Consider the following 9,464-nt stretch of genomic DNA (forward strand, 5'->3'; position numbering starts at 1 on the left):
GGTCTCGTCAAGAGATAGGGTAGAGGAAAAGGTGTGGGGTCCACTTTTAGACACATTCATCTATATTTCCTCATTCTTAAAACAAAATTAGGGGTTTGCCCTAACTTGCATATACTTGTTCATTTTATCGCTTAGAAAAGCGGTAAGGAAGTCATCAACTTACAACACTGTTCAAGAGCGTTTAGTCTAACGTCCTTCTTAGGCATTCTATGTTCGCATGCGTAGTCCCAACTATGAGTTATTAACTCCATCACCATAAGCTCAAAGATCACATAGTTGATTATGCATAGCACATTACACTTAATGTCAAAAGCAACTCAATAAGTTTCATGCAAGATACATTTCCTTGAAAAAAAGTTGCGTAGTTTTTGCATGACTAAAAAAAAATTTTCCTTTAGAAAATTTTAAGAACATAGGTATTTACCTCCTTTGCTGTGGTTGAACGTGACGAGTCGAGGTGTTGGGTCCTTTAACTTTCCATTTAAGTCATGTTCTAGCCTAGTGCTATCATTCTAGACTAAGGCTTGAAAGAAGGTTCTTGGGTCCAGAGCGAAAGAACGGTGCTCTGATACCACTCTGTCACGACCACAACTCCCTAGTGCTAGTGAGCGTAGCTATTTCGCGACTAAACGATTCTCAATAATCAAGGGACAACAATAAAAGGATGAAATCACTTAAAACAAAAGTATCAAAGGCATATGGGTACATAGTCAAAACGTGTTCAGAGTATCAAGACTAAGTTCATAGCTTTCTAGCACAAAATTCTAGATTTGCAGCGGAAGAGTCCAAGACAAAATAGCACGTATGAAGACATGCTACTTTGGGCTACCTAACTACTTATTTAAAAAAAAAGCTTGTCCCAACACCTTCGCCTGCTCGTCCACGTTCAACCTGCACATTTGAAAATAACATGCAGGGCTGAGTATTTGATATACTCAGTGGGCACATTGCCAAAAATGGTTCTATCTTTAATTGTCAATGCCACAGTTGAGTGATCACGGGGTTTTACTTAAAAGACCCGAGTCACTAAAATCCTTTTCCTTTAGTAAAGATTTGATTGCGCAATCACATAACATAGATATACCATATCTGAACCTTGTGTGAACCGGGAATGTGGCCACATTCCACGACGGTCACTGGACCGGCCAACCCCTTTTGTTAGCTCACGGTCCCCTCATGTGTACACTAGTCCGAGTAGGGTTTGCGGCCCTACTGGGACCCGAATTCGATTTAACTAAATTGGCATAGCCAAGCAGATAGGTAATCATAAAACAAAACATGGCATGACAACATACTTGAGCAAAGATTCACATTTTCATACTGAAATCACGTTTTGAAAGAAATGCCCACCTCAAAAGCTAAATCCCTTTCCGTAAATTTCTTTAACTTGGCCTTAGACGACGTGCGAAGACGTCCCTTTAGGAAATAAAATAATACTTAATTAGACTTTAAGAAGTCAAGAAAAATTAAACGTGAATGCATGCATCCTATTGGGTAGCACTTATATCTCAGTCTCGGCTTATAGGATTTTCTAAACCCCACCTCGGCTTCATTACTTTGTAGAATTTATTAATTCACTTTACTAAGTTCGAAGAAGTTCCATTATCTTTAAAATAATTACTTGAGCATTTAATATGGATTCTTGGAAAAATCCTTTCTTAAATCTTTTCTTTGAATTTTCTTAAGATCGCCCATGGCGTCGCGGGGCGATGCCGGTCGATCCTTCGCGTCTTACTTTAATATGTTTCCATCTTTGGAAACTCGATAAATTATTCGGGAATTAAATAATTAAGGTTCAAGCTCAATTTCTTTAAATAAATCCCAACCTCACATGATTAAATCTCGGCCCAAAATAAATAGCTCCTTGGCCCAACCTATAAATCCCAGCTCGTTTCTTTCATCTCAAAAATCGGTCCACTACTCAACGTAAATAGATAGGCCCAGCCATAAAAATATACTCTTAAATAATTCCAATGGGGCTTAGCCCAAATGATTAAATTTGTCAATCAACCTAAATTGGTCTTAGGCCCAAAACAGAGTCCCATTTACTCGCCGCCTCCATCGGTTCTTCTCCACCGATACTTCACTCCTCAAAATCCACAATCCCCCAATTTAGAACAGCAGCGCCTCCTACTCCCTTCACTGGAAAAAGAATCGACACCTTTCCGATGAATCGTCGCGTCTCTGCATCGCCGGAGCGACACCGGCTCCGCCTCCCTTCTCCGATTCGCACACTTTCCCAAAATTCGTATATTTCCTAAATTGAAGAAGCGAGCAGCGTCTACTCCCTCCTCTCGTTTCGTTCCTCCCCGGTGAAGTTGCCGACAAGGGAAAGGCGTCGCCTTTCTTCTTCCGTCTCTTTCTCCGTCGCGCGTGGAAGTTCCGGGGTCGCCATCGCGCCTATGCCGTCAGCCTCGGCGAGCAGCGCCGCTTGTCTCCGCCGTCGGCCTCACGCCGGCGTTTTCTCCATGCCGGGCAGTCCGTCGTCTAAGATAAGTCCCTTTCCCCTAACCCCTTTAATTATTCCGTAAATCTGGAGTTCTCGGTTGATGCTCGATTCAACATCTTGGGTGTTCTTAGTCACTAGGATGAGCTTAATATTTTGCAATTAGTCATTGGCTTTGATGCAAAAGATCACTAATTATGAAGCTTAGGGCAGCAACTAAATTGATGAAGCCTTGATGTCTTAACTTGCACATGAGACCTACTGTGTTGATATTGCTAAGTTCGCATTTTGATTCTTGAGCATCTATGGTTCTAAGTTCTTGACTATCTATTGGGGTTGGTTTATATGATGTAAAGCATGATGTTGGGTGTTGAGGCAATTACCTATTGAAGCTGCGGCTGCTTTGAGAATTCAGCTCTTAAAACCTCATCTTTCTTCCACTCAAACTTGCTGTGTTGCTGGAAAAATTTGAAGGTGTGTAGGAGAGTGTTCAAGGGTGGTTTGGAGGGGAATTTATAGCAGAATGTGTACTCGTGAGAATTTAATGGAGCTGTTGTATTACTTGTTCTCTTCTTGCAGCAAATCCTTCTTTTTAAGATCTTCACTAAGCTTTTAATTAATACATTCGTCTCTTTCTTGAAGCACAAATACCCCCTTCATAAAATCACTTGTTTGGACATGTAGGGGTGCAGGTGGTTGCTTGATTCAGGCAGATTTGGTGCAGCTGCCATTTTGGGATCATTTTGACCTCCTTTGATAAAGTGAGGATGCCTTCTTCCCTTGCTTGGTTTGATGTTGAAAAAAATATACCTTACAATATTTATTAGTTTTTGTCTATACATTGCAGGTTGTACCCATAGGAGAAAGAGTTATTGGGCTGTTATTGGGCTGACCTTCGGGCCGACGGGCCAAACTCTCGGGCTGCGCAAGGTGTGACTCGGGCTTAAGAAGAGAGGCCCAACATTTGCATATTTGTATTCTTTAATTCTTTCTCATCAACACGTGTGTAAATTATTTTGTAACTAGAGAGTAGCTTGATATGTATTCGAACTTTCTGGATCAGCAAAGTAACCTCGTATTCTTTCTTGACGTTTATTATATTTAATTTAATACCTATATACGAAATTTATTTTAGCCTAATAGACAACCTTCAATTTAGCAAACAAGCAAAGTCATCGACTAATATTTCTAAATCGAAAGTAATTTGAATTAACAAACATTTCTAGTTCGACATTAAACTTGAAGAAAAATGGTAATAAAATAGTGGGTATTACATAACATTGCAGCCTCTACCCGCATGTTTCTTAACTCCTCTCTCGCCCTTTGACTCAGTGCATTCTTCTCATCGTCTGACACCAACTCGTCCACATCTACCAATTCGTGTACGTTCTCTGCTGGTTTCTCATCTACTGGTTTTTGAATCCCTTCAACTTCTCCCTCGATCTCCAATCTTTGTTCGAGAATCCCGACTGTTCATGCTGTCTCAAACAGAGGGATCTGATTCTGAGTGGAAGGTGATGTGTTAGAAGGTTTTGCCACTTGTTCCTTCGTGGGTATATCTCCGATTAGGGTTTCTCCAGGAGTAGTAGCAGCTCGACCTTCTTTTTCTTTAAAATTTTTAGCCAGTAGAGAGAAAACCTCACTCATCTGGTCGCCTAGGACGAATTTCCTTACTGATACGCTCGAATTTTGCACTGTTTTAAGGCCATTATTTGGCCCGTTTTTAATGTCAAAGTCACTCTACACGTCCATTATTTGCATATTTTGTCTATTTTGGTATTTTGACATGTTTTGTGAGAAATGTGCATAATTGAGCCGAAAAAGGGAGCCAAAATGCCATGTTTGGAAATCTAGAGTCAGCCGGCGACCGACGACCGCTGCGGATATGTGCGGCGACCGCCGCCGCCCGGCAGGCAGATCAATGCAGCGGTCCGCCTCGGAAAAATGTGCTTGGAAGAGAAGTCTCGTCCGGCGCCCGCCGGAAGACGTGCGGCGGTCCGCCGCCGAGGGAACAGACTCTCTGGAATCCAACGCGGCGACCGCCGGCCAAGGTGCGGCGGCCCGCCGGAGAAAGGCGGCGAATTCGAGAAGCCCTAGATTTGCGCCTAGGTTTACCATATTTTGGAGATCTTTTCCTTCTACAACAAGGAATGGCTTTCCCCTATAAATAAGACCTCAAGCTTCATCAAAAAGAGAGAACTTCTACTTGCAAAATACTTCATAGAGATCAAGACCTAGAGTACTTCGTTGGTGCTAGGAGTTGGAGAAGGATTTCAAGAACATCAAGAACGACAAGGATTCAACCTACGGGTTTTATTTGCTTTAGTTTTATGTTCAAATTGTCTTCCCTTCAATCTATGTTTTTAGCTTATTCATTTATGTGTAACTAAACTCATAGGATTCTAGAGATGTGTTAGTAACGACTTTGGTTTTACAAATTCCTTTTTCTATTTAATATCCGTTTTGTTTTTACTTTGTTTCTTCTCTAAGTAATTTTGATGTTGCATGATTGAGTGACACAATTGTGTATGATTTAATATAACTTAGTAGATCCACTTAGTAGACGCTACAATTAGCTTCCCTTAAAACTACACTGTTAATTGAGAATGAAGACTTTTCAAGGGTCTTAGGAGCTTTTTGGAGTTACGTGTTAGGATTGACAACCCTAATCTTGTAATCAACGTTTGTATCGCACGAGCATAAGCTAGGTGACTTGTTCTATCAAAGTAATAACTGTGCTAGGGTATTGTAGTTGAAATTTTGTATAACCATAACTGTGAAGACACATCCCTGGGATTCCATTATCTCTATCGTCTTTCTCCGTGTTTTATTCGCTTTTAGTTGGTCTATGCTTTCTATTGTTTTTAGTTTTCCAAAAGTTTTCAAAACCCACTTGTTTTTCCAGATAGTATTTGAGTCTTAGTAGAGGATAGACACTTTGTGTTCGTCTTCCCCGTGTTAGATATCCAGTACTAACCTTTAGCTATACTATATATACTCTGTATACTTGCAGGTTTATTTAGTGCTAATAAAAAGTGCATCACCTACCATGTCCCCGATGATTTTAAGGTACCTACTGCTTGCGGACTTCTTCGTTGGCTGGAAAGTGCTTGAACTCGGGGATATCATCGACTGTGTAGTTGGCGGCGTCATGATATCAGAAATTGGGGTTTGTCAGAGTCGACGCGCCCGGTGGAGTGTTTACTGAGAACGGCTTGTGGATGATTTGTCCATTGGTGGTGGAGGTTGGTTGTGCCTGAAATTGAGAGAAATGAAGTTAGGGATTTTAGATATTGGAGGAGGTTAGGGATTTTGCCGAATTTAAAGGAAGTGAGAGAGGGAATGATTGATAAATAGAGGTGAGAGAAGGGGAGGGAACGGTCTCCATGAAGTCAGCGACCATTCACCTTCTGCACCAAATTTAAAATTCAAAACTTTTCAACTTTCCCCCCCTTTTTACATCATTCAGTTAAAAACAATTTGCAGTAATATCTCGGTAACGCCCCACTTTCTGAACCCTAATTTTCGAGTCATAAATTTTTTGGATTAAATGCTTTAATGCCGTGAAGTATGTGAATTAATTGATGAGTGAATTAATTGCATGATTTCTTTGTGACTTAATTCCGATTTGGAGTTGAGATTTGATTTGAATAGTCAAATTTGTTTAGTATATGACGTAGCTATTGAATAGTCAAAGATGTGGAATATATGACGTGGACTTTGAAAGGTCAATGTCATTGAGAAGGTGATGTGGAAGTGAAATAGTCAAAATGGTTGAGATTGTGACGTGACTGTGTGAATATTTGATGCGGGGTGAAATATATTTGACTGAGTGAGATTAATAGGTTCATCATAAATATCATACACATTTTATTTGGAATTTTCGACCCCCAAGATTTATTGGAGAGGAATCCTATTTTTCTTGGATTTAATTATTTGTTTGGGATAATTATCCAAATTAAATCCAAAGTCCAATTATTCTTTATTTCTCTATGAGAAATTTGACCCCTACCTTATTCCTAGGGAGATTTCGAAAATCCCCTTATTTAAGGGAAGAAGGAATTGCTTATTATATTATTTGATCCCTTATTTATTTATTCCATGAATAAATATAAATATCCTAGCAAATCTTACCATATACTATTTAAATTAGGATTTGAATTTAATTCCTTGTGGGAGAATATGTAAAAATCGCCTACTCCCTATTTATTGGGAGAATTTATTATTTTTATTCTGCTCCGTGATATTTTATTCTACTCTATGATAATTAAATCATATGATAATTAAATAGCATATAATTCGAATACTCCTTATTTTATCTACACAATTCACGCCAACTTCCACCACCAAATCATCCCAAATCTTTTATTTATTTAATTATGGGATTTAATTTTCATACTCTATAAATACATGGGAGAAAACCTAACCCTAGCCACTAAACTACACGCCTACTCCCTCTCTCCCTCACGCCACTTTTCTCTCCCACTCTCTCTCAATTTTTATTCTATTAATCTCCAAGAATTCTCCATCTTTTGAGAAGAATTCAAGTTGAAGCCTCAAGAATTATTGAAGAATCAAGATTTTACTTTGTTTCTACCGATCGTTTTTTTATCAAGAAGAGGTATTTTGATCTATCTTTTCTCATCTGACCAATTAATCGGTGTTCTTGAACCCTCATGCATATAGATCGAGTGAAAAGTGGAAACAATTGATGAATAGGAAGTGATGTGCGGGTGTGTGTGCATCGGTACGCGTGCGTGTGTGTTTGTGTGTGTGCGTGTGATATGTGTTGAAGAACACTCATGCGTGACATGTTTTGATGATAGATCTGGAGTTGTGGTGCGAATAAAATTGATATGATGAGCATGTCTGGATTTTTGAATGATGATATAAAACGAATCGATGGGGAAAGGGAGAAACGATAGAAACATGCATAATTTTGAATAGATGATTGAGACTTACTTGTGATACACATAATTTAAAGGTGATAACCCGCGCTCTCGGTGTGATAGCAAGGGGAAGAGCGTACTTGAGATCTAAGGAGTCGAGGTGGGCTTTATTTACTAAACTCTTTTATTACTACAATAATGATTATGGTGTTATAAGGGTGGCTTAAAAAGTTATGTCATGCCTGTGATTGTTTTGATGATATTGTGTGCCTGATGCTTAGTTTGTGAGTTCACTCCATTAGGCTATAGATATATATAAACGAATTCAGGTCTGAGTAGGGCCGCAAACCCTATCAGGTTAGTGTACACAGTTGGGATCGGGAGCCGTCCTTGCTAATCGGCCGGTCTCGTGGGCGGATAGTGTGGCCACACTTTCGTCGCACTATGGAATTGATGTGAATTGTGGATTGTTGAGAAAATGGGGGAAATTGTTTGACTGGCCAGTCTATGAAATTATTTTGTGAGACTCGATGATATTCAAATGCAAAACTCGAGTTCACTATGGTAAGGATGGCATATCTATTAAAATGTTTTCGCATGAGTCCACTGAGTATGTTAAAGTACTCAGCCCTGCATGTGTTTTCCCTATGTGCAGGTTGAGCGGCGACGAGCGGTTGGCGGTGTTGAGAAAACTAATTGAATAATAATATGGTCATTTTGAAACATTGAGTGGAGCTGTGTCTTCATACATAACTTCACTTTTCTCTTGGATGCTTCCGCTGAAACATGAACTTCTTATCGTTTCATTGAGTTTGAACTTATTCCATTTTGTTTAGAATATCGAGACATGATACATTTTGGATATATTAAACCCTTATCGTTTTGAGCATAAATTGTGATACCTATTCTTCATTGGATTTCATTGTTAAGCTGTCGCCATATTGTTTTAATTGTTCATTAATTACGTTGGTCAAACCCTTTTAATGAAACCCTAGCCTACGTTCTTGTCGCATTTAAATCCGCCTAGGTCGCGATCTTCGCATTTATTATACCCTAGAAGGGCGGTCGTGACAATCTCTCTCTTACCATTCAACAATAAATAGATTTTTCTTCTTGGGCCCACGAAAAATAGGGATGCCAAGATACGTGCAAGGTAGAGTCCCCTGTTGAAAGCTTCCCACAGCCTTTACTCTTGCTACCCAAGCGTTATGCTTTTTATAAATATAGAAACTGCTCTTATCTTCATTAATTTTCTGCCCAGAGAACTCCATATAGTGCTTAAGACATCCCTTGAGCTTCTAAATTGTGGCTCTCCTAGCTTGCGTGAAAATTATGATGTCATCTGCATAAGCAAGGTGGGACACCCCCATTGTATACCGGGTTGTACAATACCTCATCTCCTTCCTTCCTCGAATTAGGTGGTCCAAGGCCCGAGAAAGATAATTCGCAGCTAGAATTACCTGAAGGGGTTGGCAGCGGAAGCGCTCACATAAATCGATTACATAATAATCCTAATCTATTTAGCAGATTATTTACACAAATTCTATTCGCGCAATTATCACATGAATCATGCTCATAACTCAAATAAATCATGCTTTAAATTAATTAAAACCTAAAACATGCTTTTCTACGGTTTAGCTATTTTACCTTGATGATTCCACAAAGAATCGAAGATAGCTACAGACTTCTCCACGTGAAGATCTTCAGTACTAAACCACGGATCTTCTGTCTGGTTTCCGGACTGTAAACTGATATCAGGGTGGGCTGATATATAATATATAATATAATTAGGAAACTATTAAATTATTCTAGTCCATATCATCTAGGAATAAAATAAAAATATTTATTTCCATAAATATAATCAATAATCTAAATATTCCTAAAATCTAGGAAAATCATCCCAAAATATTTTATTTCAATTAAATAATAATATTTTAATGATATGTTTTAATTTAGGAATCAAATAATCATTAAAATAATATTTCATCGTTATCTCGTCGTACGAGGTTGGCTCGCATGACGAACGACCAAAATCCACCTGGAGATTCTAGCCGGAACAGCAAGTTCGCCGTTCAGCTCTCTCCGGCAGCCAAGATCTCCCTCCGTCGACGTTGGCGACGATCGGCTAG

The 9,464-nt window shown here is 39.3% G+C and overlaps 1 long non-coding RNA gene across 1 annotated transcript; it reads left to right on the top strand.

Moving 5' to 3' along the window:
- The first annotated feature begins 2,120 nt into the window (after positions 1-2,120).
- On the top strand, positions 2,121-3,559 carry LOC125199648. Its single transcript, XR_007172615.1, has 3 exons — positions 2,121-2,920; positions 3,131-3,207; positions 3,294-3,559. It is a non-coding gene; the product is annotated as an uncharacterized LOC125199648 (long non-coding RNA).
- Positions 3,560-9,464: the final 5,905 nt, after the last annotated feature.

The sequence above is a fragment of the Salvia hispanica genome, unplaced genomic scaffold (genome assembly GCF_023119035.1).
Source record: "Salvia hispanica cultivar TCC Black 2014 unplaced genomic scaffold, UniMelb_Shisp_WGS_1.0 HiC_scaffold_608, whole genome shotgun sequence".
Taxonomy (NCBI): Eukaryota; Viridiplantae; Streptophyta; class Magnoliopsida; order Lamiales; family Lamiaceae; genus Salvia; species Salvia hispanica.